The sequence below is a fragment of the Atractosteus spatula genome, chromosome 5, assembly GCF_055471065.1.
Source record: "Atractosteus spatula isolate fAtrSpa1 chromosome 5, fAtrSpa1.hap1, whole genome shotgun sequence".
Lineage (NCBI taxonomy): Eukaryota > Metazoa > Chordata > Actinopteri > Semionotiformes > Lepisosteidae > Atractosteus > Atractosteus spatula.
The window spans coordinates 62,744,721-62,759,711 of NC_142710.1; the positions used below are offsets into that span (position 1 = coordinate 62,744,721).

The 14,991-nt window shown below is 36.5% G+C and overlaps 1 protein-coding gene across 4 annotated transcripts in view; it reads left to right on the forward strand.

The window, feature by feature from the left end:
* The window catches only part of fbln2 (fibulin 2), a 59,751-nt gene that overhangs the window by 10,720 nt on the left and 34,040 nt on the right, over positions 1–14,991 (forward strand). The window lies entirely within an intron of this gene.

The following is a 14,991-nucleotide window of genomic DNA, read 5'->3' on the forward strand; positions in this document are numbered from 1 at the left end:
TTTCTGGTATAGCATGGACTGCATACAGTATGTGATCCATAACAGAAATTTAGTAAATGATTCCCCAGTTGCAAAAACATTTTCCATTTAATGACCCCTAGAGGTGAGAGGATTAGCTCATATTAACCACAGAATATATCCATTGCACTGTATTTAAAGCAGAGAAAGATATGTTAGTTTTAGAGTAGGAATTCAAGGTCAGGAAAGTAAATGGTTTTGTCATTGAGGTTGTGAATAGTTCCTGTTAATGGGAAATAAGATATGTTTGTAAAATTAAAATGGTAGTAATATGTGACATGAAAACAAATGGGAAACGGTGCTCCTCTCTACTCCTGCTGTTCACATCTGCTTTGTGACTGTGAGTTTTCAGGTTTGTAAAAGTCATTTCTGCAAGAGGAAAAGCCATGTATCCTTCACAATACTTAAATTCTTAATTGATAAAATATGTTAGCAGAGATAAATCAGAAAGGTGACAGAAATCACAAAAGATGACAGTTCACATAGCATATTGTTTATTCCCGCTACTGAATCTTTGAATAGTGCAGCTGTTTAGATTTGTTAAAGTTATGTTTGTAAGAAATACATCACACAAACAGAACTGACAACCATTAGTGCCTTAACATAAAATTGCTTCAAAACTAAAGTAACCTGTTGAGAGTACAGATTTAATTACTTACGGAGCTATATACTAATTATATCTGGAGGGCACATCAGAATAAGTTTGAAGGAAGTGACTCCCACATGTATTCATACAGTACTGTCACGATTATAGTCCCTCCTCCTTAAGGGTGCTCCAGCCCTTTCACTTCAGACTTAATTCTGTGCACCTGACCCCTGTTCCCAGCCCACCTTAAAAGCCAGGCTCTGCATCTGGTTTCCGCACCGTGCGAGTCCGGGACCTGGAAGTGCCTGGTCCCGTTAAGGTTTTAATCTTTGTTCCCGTTCCCTGTCCACCGGTTCCGACCCGGTTCGTGTTTTAACTCCTTGTTGGATGGATCACCTTGGCTATGGACTTATTCTTGTGTTTTTTGGATTCCCCTTCTGGATTACTTTTGGATTGTTTGCCTCGGCCACACCTCCCCCGTGCACCAGCGCACTTTGGACACGCCCCCCTGTTTTCATCCCCGTATTCCTGCATGACTTTTTCCTAGTGTTTCCTCACGATTCTGGATTGTGTCGTCCGCATAGGGTCCGGAAAGAACTGATTGTTACAAGTACCTTCATTTCTCTATCTCAGTTGTGATCATTCTCTTCCAAGACCACTGTTGGCGATATATATAAAATGTGATGCTTTTCAAATTTGTTTAACATGCAAAAGATCACTGTTCATCAAGTACATTGAACCACATTTTTTCAAGCGATCCACTTGCGGGACTTACCTAAAATTAAACCTTACTTATTTAGGCCTCTGGGTTAACCAATATATTTAATTTCCTATCAATGCAACTTTTTTGTATCTTAAAAATAAGAACATAAGAACAGTTACAAATGAAAGGAGGTCATCTGGACCAATTAGCCAATTTTGTGGTTCAAGGATCTCATTCAGCCTTTTCTTGAAAGATAATTTCAATTACTTAAAAGGGTTTGGTTTCAACAACATGGACGGGCTGCTAATTTCATATTCCCATAACCCTTTGGATAAAGAAGTGCCTCCTGTTCTTGGATTTAAAGCACTATCATGCTCTGGTTCATGCTTTGCTGATCATTCGGAAGAAAAGCACTAGGTTTACGTGGTCAGTACCTTTGAGGATTTTGAATTCCTGTTATGTCCCCTTGTAATCTTCATAAAAGCTGTATGACACAATAATAATAATTTAAAAATAGTTCCCTAACATTTTCATTTAAGGCTTGATTTATTTTAGAAGAATGAAGGTATTCATAGGTTAAATTATATACTGCATTCCTTCTTGTTTGCGATCCTGTTAACAACAAGATAAGTAGAGGAATTCCATGTCTTTCTGTATGCATTCTGGCCCTGATCCAGAATAAACTCCTATGCATCAGCTTTACGAATTGAGTTCCCTTGACAGGTAGACCCACCTTTTCCTTTTCATCTGAGTGACCAGGCAATTGCATTTCTTGTTTTTGTTTTGACTAAAAACACGCACTCTGTTGGTCAAATAGAGGATCAGAGGCGGTGACATACAGTACAGTACATTGCATAAATACTGCAAGAGGTCAGGTTGGGGCTTGCAGCTCTAAGTAACTGATAGGTTAGATTCTGGAAGCAGACATTGACGTGACAAGGGCCTTGTAAATAATTAAAAGCCGATTGTGCTACAGTAATGGTTTCTTTATTGAAATAAACATTTAATGAAGAATACTTACCCCGAATGAGTCCACTAGACAGCTAAAGCATAAACATTTTTTTTTGGTTTAATTATTGGGCACGGAATTAGTCTGCTCCTTAGAAGAATACTGCAAAAGCAGAAGGTTTTATCTGGAGCACTGAAGGTAGAAAATTATTTGTAAGGGTTGGAGCTGGGATTTTAGAGTCTTTCAGCCATTGAAGGCATTCAGTCAGTGTATAGTTTGAGCCCTGTAGGCCAGATGTTGACAGTTTGACTCAGTGTCACATCAGTGTCCCTGGCCCTGCAGAACGTGGTTTTACCTCCGGAACATCTTGGCTGTGGAGCCTTCTTCAGGTGTCCTTCTTCTTCACAATGTTCCATGGCAGCCTACGCATGCTGACGCTGCTATCTACGTGACTTTACATCAGATATCTTAAAAGTTGTAAAGAGTGGCGTACTTGTGGGACTAAAAATTAAACCTAACGTATTTAGGTCTCTGGTTGCACTTTTTAACGTGCTGGTGCAGAGCACTTCTTAGTTAGCCGATGTCCAAAGATGTGTTGACAAGAGGTCAGTACTGGGTTTCACTTATCCCAGCGTCCCTTGTGTGAAACTCTTAGGTTATAGTGCTTTTCTGAGTATTGATGCCTCCTGGTATGTTTCCTATAAATGAATAACATATGATGAAGGAACTGAATGAATGTCTGGAGAATACATTTGCCTTGAGCATGTGAATATCTCATTTTAGCATTTGCCTCTTTGATGTTTCCGAATCCACAGCATCTGATGTTAACTTCTGATTTTGAGGACTGTTATATTGTGCTACATGTTGCTTAATTCTGGTTTTCCTTCAGTTCTTAACCCATTATTCCAAAGTTTCCCGTTCCCTCGAGTATACTTTTCAAAACTCTCTTTAGAAACTTTGTTTTTAATGATTAAAATTTTGTATTTTACCTACATAACAAACTCTGGGATTTAAAAAACTAGACTTCCCTGTCATTGTGCAATCTGTATTTTGTGTTTTTAATGCTTTTATCAGATTAATCAGCCATAAATCTGTGTACACTTCAGAGATTAGTGAGTAGAGAGAATATTTTTGCTAAAATTCAGTGGTTGTGTTTTAAAAACAGAGAAACAACTCTAGTATGGAGTATAAAGAGACGTTTAGTCATGGAAATGCTCTATCATTGGCATGCTTGTCCACTTCGAACAAAAATATTTTGAAAAATTAGGAAATATTAAGTTGGTGCCCAAATACAGCTCTAATTTGTATATTTTTCATATTTATTTGCTGTGTTGCAAATACCATCTTATGAAATGGAAGAGGCACTCATACACTGGTGTGCTTATTTGTTAATTTGCTTGTTGTTTTGCAGCACATTACTGGCATTCTGAATATTTTCAACATCAGAGCTGTTGCTTCCACAGTTCTATGCCTGAATTCCTTTTTCTGAGTAGTTCTCTCATGCTGTTACATTGTTCCATATTGTGTTAATTCAAGCACTGCTGGTGTTCAATCAAGTACTCCTCATTTACATAATGAAGCCAACAGATTGTGTTGTTGGCTGTGTTGAACTGTACTCGCTTGAGTACATCTGAATATACAAAAACAAACACAGAAATGTCATTCACTTTTTCAGACATAACAATGTGGTTTTCAAATAAGAACACATTATTCACTTTTGTAATCGAATCGTTTGAACTGGCGATCTGGAGGTTTCCGTTTGCAACATTTTCTTTGTGTGTGGTATACTGATTTCTTGGCCAGTTTTAATTTGCCCATGGAGCAGGAAGAGCCAGTTGAAAGTTGAGGAAAGCTGAGTTCTTGAAGATTTGTTTACTTTCTCATGGCTTTATACAACAGGACTCGTCGAACACCTGAAGTACAAGAAGTTAATCACAACTGGAGTCGTCTGTGTGTAATTTTAAGATATTGTAGCGTTCCACTCCTGGCAGCAGTTTCCCTTTCCTTCCCGAAGGGTTATATAAGGAGGAGCCCCCAGGCAGTCGCGCTCTCTCCCCTCGTGGCATGCTAGGGGCTACCTCACAATGTGAGCTCTTCTTCCAGCTTCCACCTGCCCGCGGCTAGTGCGCTCTATTGCTCTCCGAAAAGGGCAATAAACTCCTCCCCTTGCTGCTGCAACTCGCCTTCTGTCTGCTCTTTCTCTCCCCCTCTTCCCTCCGAGCTGACTGATTCGCCACAATATATTTTGTATAACCTCCAAATTCCATTCATTTACAACATAATACACTAGAAGAACAGTATATACCGGTTTTATGTTAGTAAATGTATCATCTTTAGAGCTTTATGTCCTACTGATCCTGCATGCCTTTCCAAGTTAGCACGTCATTAAATATTACTGTAAGTAGTGGAGTTTCAAAACCATGAAAATCCCTTAATATAATTTGTCGTCTCTGGTGATTTGTGTTCAACAGGAGGTAGATGTTGTGTCTTATATCATTTGCACCATATGGTAAATGATAAAATGATAGCCTGACCAACTGGTTAATGCTTTATAAAAAAGCATTCCACATGCAGCAATTTCTGATTCCATTGTATGATGACACATTTCTGATTTCACTGTGTGCTGACACATTTTAATGTAGTACGTTTTGTGTACTTCTAAGCACCCCAGAGTGCAAGTTGTCTGAAAGAATTCAGACCCTGAAAAAAATGTGATAGAACTTGTTATATTGTGACTCTTGGCAGAAAATTTCCGAAAACAAAGTTTAAAAAATTAAGAAAACACTAATCCCTGAGTGTGCACGAAATACCTGAGATGTAGTGGGAATTATTGATTTCAATTGCAAATTTCTTAAGGAAAAGGAAAAACGTCTTCATCTAAAGTTTCTTTGTGATATATAAAACTCTTGAAAACTTTTGAAGGCTTGAAAACTGGCAAAGTTTGTGCTAGACAGCAATTAATGTATGGTTTCCTGACTGACTTCTGAAAATTGCCATTGGAATATGTACTTGATAGAAAATGTGTTAAATGTTACACTTTTGAAGTTACATCTTTCCAAAAATACTGAAGCGTTGCTGGCAGTATAAAAGACTGCCTATAAAAGACTGGAATACAGCTAACTCAGCAACTTCAGTATTTCATATTTGTCTTAGGAGAATTGGTGAGTGAAGTCGGATTTAATTAGATGTGATGGGAGCCCGGTAATAATTGATCCCAGTATGGCTAAAAGTGCCAGCATGGGTTCTAAGGAGTCGAGCTGCGATAAAACTGAACTAAAAACTTCATTTTCAGTAGAACGGTCTATGCTCTTATACTAAAAGAGGAAGGCACAGAGGTTAAACAGCAGTAGTGTTCTCCACTCAACACCAGTCAACCCACAAACTTCCAGCTAGGTTGAGATCTTAGCATGAGAGCCACATGTGTGCATGATTGTCTGACATCATGCACACATGTGGCTCTCATGCTGGCAGGAGTAACCACTGTTATAGCTCCAAGGTGTACTTCTACAGTTTCTACAATATACAGTATGTGACTGCCCCATGTCCCACAGCAGTACACATGCACAGTGTCAACAGGAATAGAGCAGTTGGATCAAGGGATAATTGAAAATAATACAACTATTTGCATTTAGCTATAGTTCCTTTAAATGCTCATAGAGTCTGTGATCATGACATTATTTTAAAGAAAAAATACAAAATAAGCTACTGTACATACAGTCATTATGGAGAATGTCCTAATGTTGTCTTCCTTCTGACTTGAAGTTATTTGTTGTGACAAAAAATGACTTCTTTTCAGAACTGACATAGTCATCATCTTTGAAAATTTTAAGTTTCCTGTCTCAGTTCAATTTCATCCTTTGTCTTTAGCATTGTTGCACTGTATTCTGTATTCTGTTCTGCATAAGTTTTTAGATTTACTGTTAAACTCATTTTTATAATAGTTGAGACCCTGGTGTTTGAGACAAATAGTGATGAGAATGGAAAGAAGATATTGATTTATGGATGGTGCACAGTGTTGACAGGCTATGCTACCCTTTACTTTGCATTTCTCAGTATGGACATGGTGTGAACGGGTCTTGAAAGCGCCATGATATAGATTTTGCATTCTTCAAAAAAAATATTGTGTACAAATTAATTACGGTTGGTAGGATAGCAATACACTCATGTACAGGTATCATATAGAATTGATATATTCTACAGTACATATACTGTATGAATCTGTTCTGTCAAAACCTGACTGTTTTGTTCTCACTCAGTATTTATATATATTATGTATGTAGTATAAGTACTGTATACCCACTGAGAATAATATGAACCTAAGGATGGTACAGTATATTAATTACAGTATATTTAATATGGCTGTATGAAATGACTGAGTTAACATTTATAAAACAATTATAAACATTTGTCTTTCAAATGTATGACTATTTCTATATTTTTTTCCAGCACGTTGTGTGCGATAATCGAAAGTGCTAAGGATGATGGCAAGTCCTACAGTGGCCTCTACATTCCCATGGGATGGAGTGGGAAAATTGGCTGCCTTAATTAGTCTTGCTGCCCTGCTGAGCACAGGCCTGATGAAGTCAGACGGAGATAGCCTTGCTAAATTCTGTCCTTCTGGCTTGAACGGCTCATCAAAGTTAACAGATCAAGTTTGAGTTTGTTATCTTAAGAGAGCAACTTCAAAATGCACAGTCACAGTCTTTCTTCAAGTAACACTTGTGGACTCACATAGGATGGAGCACTGAACCGGGTCATTCTGAAATGAGCGGATCATTTAATATGCCCCCGAGAGCTGCAGCTGAAAGTGGGGCCAGAAGGTTTTTTTTAAATGTATTTTGTTCTGGCGATCTCTTTGTATGATATTCAGTGCTTTCAAAGGGTGAAAGCTTTTGGTTTTACATTTCATTTCAAAGCTGACTCTAAAAACACCATTACATGTGATGGATGAGGGCATTTTGGAATTGCTTTTATGCCAGGGGCCAATGAGATTTCCTCCTGAGTCCCTGTGTTTTGTTTCTATCCCATCTCTTATACCCAAGCTGTTATTGTTGCATTTGAGGGTGAATATTAGCTCATTGCTTATACTTAGTAATTTTACTAATATGTCCATGCAAAATCCCTTACCTTTCATTTCTTTCCTGAAAGGAATAAATATTCCAGAAGCAGCTGTAATAATGAGATGTTCTTTTACTCAAGGTAATCCATATACTTAATGTATACAGTACAATGAAAAATACGTCTATAATCGTATATAAACCAAGATTAAATAAATATGTTTCCTTGTGAATTCTCAAGCACACAATTCATGGTTCAATGACAATAACTTCTTTGTACCTCACTTCCCTCTTTAACTGAAATTGCACGAGAGCAATAAATTCTTTTTTTATTTTTTTGCTTGAGTGCACACCTTGCTCTCAGAAAAGCACATATCTGTGAAGTTTTCACTTGATATCTGTAGAATAAATCTCCATTGTTCATGTTGTTATTAAAAAGCCTCCGTCAGAAGATCCCGTTGATTTCTCACACGTTGACAGCTACCACTACTCTGGGGACAGAGGTTATATTCTGTTCTGGGACACATCTGTGTGGAGTTTAGTGTCCACAAATGTGGAGAATCCAACACAATTTTCCATTTTTCCCACAAAAATATGCTGTCCAGGTTAAAATGTTCTCATTCAGTTGAATGACTTGTTTTGTCACTGTGCTTAACTAACTTTGTGCATAGTCTTCTTTCTGGTTCAGTCCTGTTTCATGAAGATCTTCAATCAAAGAGTGAAATAGCAAAACCAAATCCTTACTATGTATGTGACTTTTCATGCTACTGTGTCAAACTGTAAAGCAGAACAGCCAACTCTGCACACTGGTAATTGTAGCCTTCTGGAGAACAAGTCTATATTACAGACAGCTTTCCACATGTACCCCAGCTTCCTTGTTTTAGTAGTTTATCTTATCTGAAAAAGAAGTAAGATAAATCCTCTACCCCTTCCTCCTTCTGTTTGGACATGAGAGAAAGTAGATGTTGGCATATACAGTATTTGCCACTTTTAAGAGGAACACAAGACCTCCTGGCATCTGTGACAGTGAATCAAAAGCGCATGGTGGCGTTAATGGGTGGTTTCCTAATGCTGCCCATTGTTTTAATAGAGTTTGAGGAAAGTGGCAAACGAGCTTGGAAAATATTGTTTCAATCTTTCACTAACTCCATTTACATTGATTATGTGCTACTGAATGTTTCTTCCTTTATGGAAAGGTGGTTGTGCACACAATGTATGGGTATTTTAAAAAAGCATTACAAGCTAAAAATTCTAATTTTGTACAAGCAATACCATTTTCAGTAGAGTTTCTTGACAATCAGTGTGTTTGGGAACAAAAAATTAACTTGCTAATGAGAGAGTTCAGTAGTACATTAACCAGAACAGTTTATTACATCCATGTGCAGATTAATTATAATAATCTCTGAAATTAATTATTGTGGCAATGGTACGAGAATGTCCAAATAATACATTTTCAAATTAATTCACTAAAATGAATGATTATTAAATTTAATGTGCTAAAATTAATTGAATGTTGTGATTTAGATTGCGATACCAGGGTTTTTGTTCCAAAATGTAGCATTTACCAATAGGTTCAATCTGTCATGATCCCCATGCAGTCAAAGCCTTTATTTCCTTTAAAACCCTTGAACACTGTCACTGTCTATATCGTTGACAAGTATTTGTACATTACGATTGATTATATTATAGATGACATCAAAGTGCCAGCCTATGAATGTTACACATCCATTATAGATGGTATGTGTTTGGTGGAAACAAAAATTAAAAGCCACCATTGGGAAGGCCGGATGGCTCTAGTATAGGAGGAGCCTTCACTTAGATGAAACTTTAAACCCAGGTCTAGTGACCTGTATCAATTCCTCTGTACATTCTGGCTTCCCTAAGGTTTCCCCTTAATTGAACTAGTGAAGTAGCTTCTCACTCCTCCACCTGACCTGCTGTGTAGTGGGGCTGTTGGGACATTCATGGCTGTAACAAGTTACCCAGGTGGGGCTGCATTTCAGTGGTGAGAGAAGAGTATCCCCTCCTATATGAAAGCATACTGGGATCCTTTTGTGATGAAGAGCACATTACAGATGTGCAGAATTGTTATTAATGTGTTCATGAGAGCATCTTATTTCAAAGTGCATTTATATTAAGATGTAGCTGTAAAAAAGGGTGTGTTTTATAGTAGACTGGGTTTTTTGATTTCCTCCTAGAAATGCAAGAAAGAGTGTGTATTTCTGAGGAACATCCTGTCTACTTGGAACAGAAATGTGCACTGGATTGGAGTCTTCAGCACTGTCCAACAGAATGTTAACTTTTTGTCAGGCTCCAATCGTGTGGCGCAGAGCTCAGTGTAAATAGTTTGCATTGGTGAATGCCCAAAATGTGCAGTAATGCCTTTTGTCTATTATTGTTTGTAATGACATTATGGATTACATGAGACAAATGGCGGTTTGTATCCAGGATATGAGGTAATTGGTTATGATACAGTGATTAGTTTTAAATGATCCACATTACGACATCTGAGGTAAGGCCAGCATTCACTAGACGTTTTCACAAAATAATTTTATGTTTGATTGCAAAACAGGAAAAATGAGAGAAAATGGGAAAGATATTTTTCATGTGAATAAGTAGAGTCATTAAGTACTTTTTACATTTTATGTTTGGTGAAAATTTTCATGCTGCACAGCAAGCAAGACGTTGGTAAGGATTAACACTGTTAAGAGTGTTCCCTGCATATCTTTTTTTGCTTTGTATTATCAATGCATTTTAGATGCTATAAAGCAAATAATCTAAATAGGAAACTAATGCTTAGGAACCCTAGTAAATGAAATAGGAAAAATAATGTATTTAATGTGTTTTTGCAATTTTAAATAATGAGATTTCTTGGGGTATCTCATACAGCCTAAATTTAAAAAATATTCTAAAATACACCCAAAATTAAATAATTTAATTATTCTAAGAATGTTTAATATTTTCATGGTGTTCCTCATTAGTATCACTTTTATCAATGTACAGTATGCTTTCTTAAATTACAAATTACAAAGTTCAAATACAGTTTTAAAGTGTATCAAGGCTTTTATAATAACTTGTGTGTGTTCTCTAAACTAAATGCATACTCCTACTATAGATTAATGATTAAACTGTAAATTCAATTATTCCAAAAATGTGTCACCTAAAAGAGAGTATTATACAGTACAGTATATCACTTAAAAATTTGGAATAAGTATGGATTATGGGGCCTTTTCACAGCAGAGGTAAAAACAAAAATTACAGCTGAATAAAAACAAAAATCTTGTTCCAATATGTCTAATGGCTGAGATAGAAAATAGATGATTGTTTTCCTAATTTAATTGAGTTACCACATGAGATTCACTGTGTATATATAAAACAAATGTCCATATAATTTTTTTATTATTTTTTTTAATTTTGATTACATATAATGTATGTAGATTGAATGAAAAACAGGAAACAAAATTTATGGAAAAAAACAGAACAGTGCATTTAACCTTGTTGTTAATACCATAGGTGAACTCTATAAAGCTCAGTTATTTGTTTTGGAGTCCTTATATAGACAGATTTCAAACAGATCTTAGTATGCCTCTATCAAGCATTTGAAGCAAATCAAGCAAATAAACCTGTGCTGATGGATGTTATATCATTAGTAAGAATGTCACTTTAGATTTTAAAATGCATTAGGTATTTCACATCTGTAGTCTACAAATCGGCTTTACCTCTTAGTGTGGCTGTGTAAACAGAATTCTGCTGGCATGTGTCTGCATTTGATAGATGACCAAAGATTAATGCCTTGAAGGGGCAGGTGGGCCAGCATTGAAACAGGACTTGTAGAGTTTAGCAGTTTTTCACATCTTTTGATAGGAGCCACACAAACTACTAGTATATCACACTGCTCACATAACTTAGTGGAATTTACGTGTGCGTTACAGCACAAACGTGACCCCCTGAATCTTTTCCAAATCTGTTCTAGCTTTTTAAAAAAAGTAAGACAACAAATTACATAATGGAATTATGCATAAATATATAAAATGCTTTGAAAATCTATTTCCCTTGGGGAAAAAAAACTTTGCAATGCAAAACCATCATGCTCTTTTTATGGGAAGAATGAAATTATACCTACTCAGCTAACACAAAACATTTTAACAACATTTCCAAATGTTGCGGGAAGGTTGGGATTTGGTTGTTAGACCAAAAGGTTTTGGAAAGTTCTTTACACTATTACTGGAACAGTGCAGTTGTGTTATACCGGGCATTCAGATATAATGTACAAAAAGGTAACACATTTACAGTTTTAGAAGATGTTACCTGGCGATGTGTTCTATACATTATTAAGATGTTGGAATGTTACAAAATACCAAACTGACAACTGAGCATTTTAGCAGCACTGTGTTGCCATTATATTTTGTCAGTGTCAACATTATAAAGAATGTTTCAACAAAATTACACTGGCACAACTTTTCTGTGCAAAACTGAAACATTTCCATGATGTTGCCACAAACCCTTTAATTTGGTCAGCTCGGAATAGTTTAATATACTCATTTTCTTTACAAAAAGAATAACACAATGACAATGAAATGAGACCCTGTAAAAATGTGTGTGGTGTGTGGAAACTATAAATATTGTAAATTGGATTGTAGCAAGCAGTCCATTGTGGCAAAGTGACTGAATGAAAAAAGTTAATGGTTAAATATATAATTCTTCCAAGTATACTCCGAACTTGATGCTAACCATTGTGGGTTCTTTTTGGCTAAGGTCTAATTGTTTGGCACACCACTATCTGTTATATAGTATGACAGTACCATTTGGCACATTAAAGTAAATAAACCTGAAGCTCTATTTTAATATCCATCACTTTTATTAGTAAGTTGACAGTTATACTGTAGCTGAGCATTATCAGTAGGCTTGGCAAACTGGATAATATCTAGTTAGCAATATTTGTTTAAAAGCCTTTCATCTTTCTTTTTATGAAAGCAAACGTTGGTCTTTATAGCGTTGCCACGTGTCTGCTAACTTAAATTGTCCAGTAATCTCTTCCTGTCGCTTTAAGCTTTAATGCTTTTGAGAATTGAAATATGAAAGCTTAAAGAAAACTAGAATAAATGGGATCAGTGTAACAAATGTTTTACAATGGCATGTCTATCATGTTGAATTAATTGTCCTATGATAGCTTTAAAGTAAATGTTTTTTTAAAATGTATTGCATACTCTTCCACCCTCTGTCCCATCAAAACACAATCCTGTCGTTGAAGGTTGTGGTTGCCACAGGCTGCCTACTTTTTCAAATAAACCTTTATGGAAGCTAAATTTGAGTAGTTTTTAATTTTTTTTTATGTTTTCACTCTCTTATGAATATAAATGAAGTAGAATGGAATAGTTTTGAAAATTGTTTGAGAAAGAAAAAGTTGCACCTGTTGTTTTTTCCTCATTCCTATCCCCCGTGATCCACTGTTAATTTCTTTGATGTTATGCCTCTTAAAAAATGAGATAAGCTTTTTATTTCCTTTACGTGGGAGTAGTAAGCAGTTGCTCAGCCCAGTGTCTTTCTCGAAATTCTATCTTATGTGACAAGTTTGCGGTCCCTTTTCCTTTTGCCTGTTCTCTTCCTGGTCCCTGGAATTTTAATAAACCTTACAGTCTTAAAGTTTAACTTCTAGATGACCATTCATCAGCCCACATAAGGACTCATCATGTCAGCATTGGGGTGATGTGATAAGTGCAGCTGCCTCACAGCTGTGGAGTCCTGGGTCCCATGTTTGGCTGGAACATGCGGCGTGTTAAATTTCCTGGTGCTCCGCTTCACCTGGGTTCTCCTGGGTTTTCTATGGGGGCTCTGATGTCCTCCCACCTGCCAGCGCTTTGACTGGTTGCTCTAAATTGTCCCATCTATGGGTTCGTCCCTGTTTCCCATTAGCTGGCTAAAAACATGTCACAGCACATGCACTAGAAAGGTGACAGCATTGTACATATTATGCAAATTATTTAACCGAAAGATCTGTAGATTTTATTTGCATTGGTGGCAAAAACAAAGACTTCTTGCACATGAATTGCAGAAGGACTACTGTTTCCATTGAGCCTTGCTGGCTTTGCCCGTAGTCACCCCCACTGGTGATTAATGGCCTTTTGTAGGCCTGCTGGGATGCTGCCATTTTCAATGTGGGCTGGTTGTAGATAAATCTGTCGTCCTAAGTTGTTACCTCAGTTATCAGCCTCTTAGGATGCATTAGGTTTTTAATTATCTACCTTGCCTCCAGCCAAAAAGTGATTCACCACTTGGGTCATTGTGTTGTTCTCAGCAACTGGTATTTATTGGTACAATCAACAAATGTGCTCTTAGACAATAAACATATATTTAGTAGCATATAATAATATATAGACTGCTTTCATCAATTCAACAGGCATTTGCCTAACTGCCATGGAGCATGTGCATTCATAGGTCAAAACTTACTATTAAAATCTGACCGCCAGGTGCTGTTATTTGCACAGTATTGATCAAGTGGTAAAATACAGAAGGTTGCCTGCTGCAGAAAGGAAATATCAGGAAGTAACTTGAGGTCCCCCCGTAGAGAGCCATATGTCTTGAAATGTCAGAGCCAGACAGCACATACTGTAGTAGGAGAGCTGGATGTGTGCTGGCAGTGAAACATGACTGTTGTTTTAATGGTAAGGACTCTAAGTACAAGAGGAAAAGGCTGGCATTCAGCCTGTCAAAGCAGTAGTTTATTGTCATGTCATTCTTCCTGTCCTTAAATGTGTATTTTTGTAACATTTAAAGAATAAAATATGAAAGGTGCAATGTAGCATGCTAACAATATACTGTCCAAAATCGTGTGCAGAGCGAGGCATTTTTTAACAAAAAATATCTGGGGCTGCACAGGTGGGATTTTTTTTTAAATTATAGTTAGTACACAAAATTTAAAAATAATTGTCTGAAGGTAAATCAATTGCTTTTGCTGCAGAGTTTTGATACTCTCACTTGCAAGTCCAAGATATTTATTGGATTGCTTCCAAACAACACAACTATTATACATAATAGTTGTACCTAAGTTACACATAACTTTTTAATAATCTGCCCTCAATGCCTTGCTTCAGGTTATGATGTGGGTTTCCATTGTGAATTCTAGTAGATAAGTACTGTAAATTACACTTGGAGAACTGTACATCATCATCTTTGACGATAACTAGCGATAAAGTTTAGTTTTACAGTTAACTAAAAACTACAGATAGAATACTGTTATCAATATGAATGGAATAAGGAAAACCAAAGTAGTTTAGTAGATGAACTGAGAATTTTGAAATGTTATTTCTCGTGTATTTCAAATTTGGGTGAGACTAGGGGCACATACTGTACCTGCCTTAATCCTTAACTAAACCTCACCCTTCACACTATTAATGTTGTTTTTTTTGTCGATAATAAGAAAGGTGAAGTTATGAATAATTACAAAACTAGGCAATGATGTATAAAGCATTGCATTATTTTGTTTTATAATGGTTTCATGTTAAGTATTCAAATACATTTTAAACTCGGTAGGATTTCTTATTTTTAAAGCTAGCTAAAGCTATTGCCCTCTTTCAAAAACTATAACTAGTGCTTAACCAGAAATCAGAAACCAGAAAACCTGTTATAACATTTCACTTCCAGGTCATATGAGCACACACTTTCTTTAATAAAGACAGGA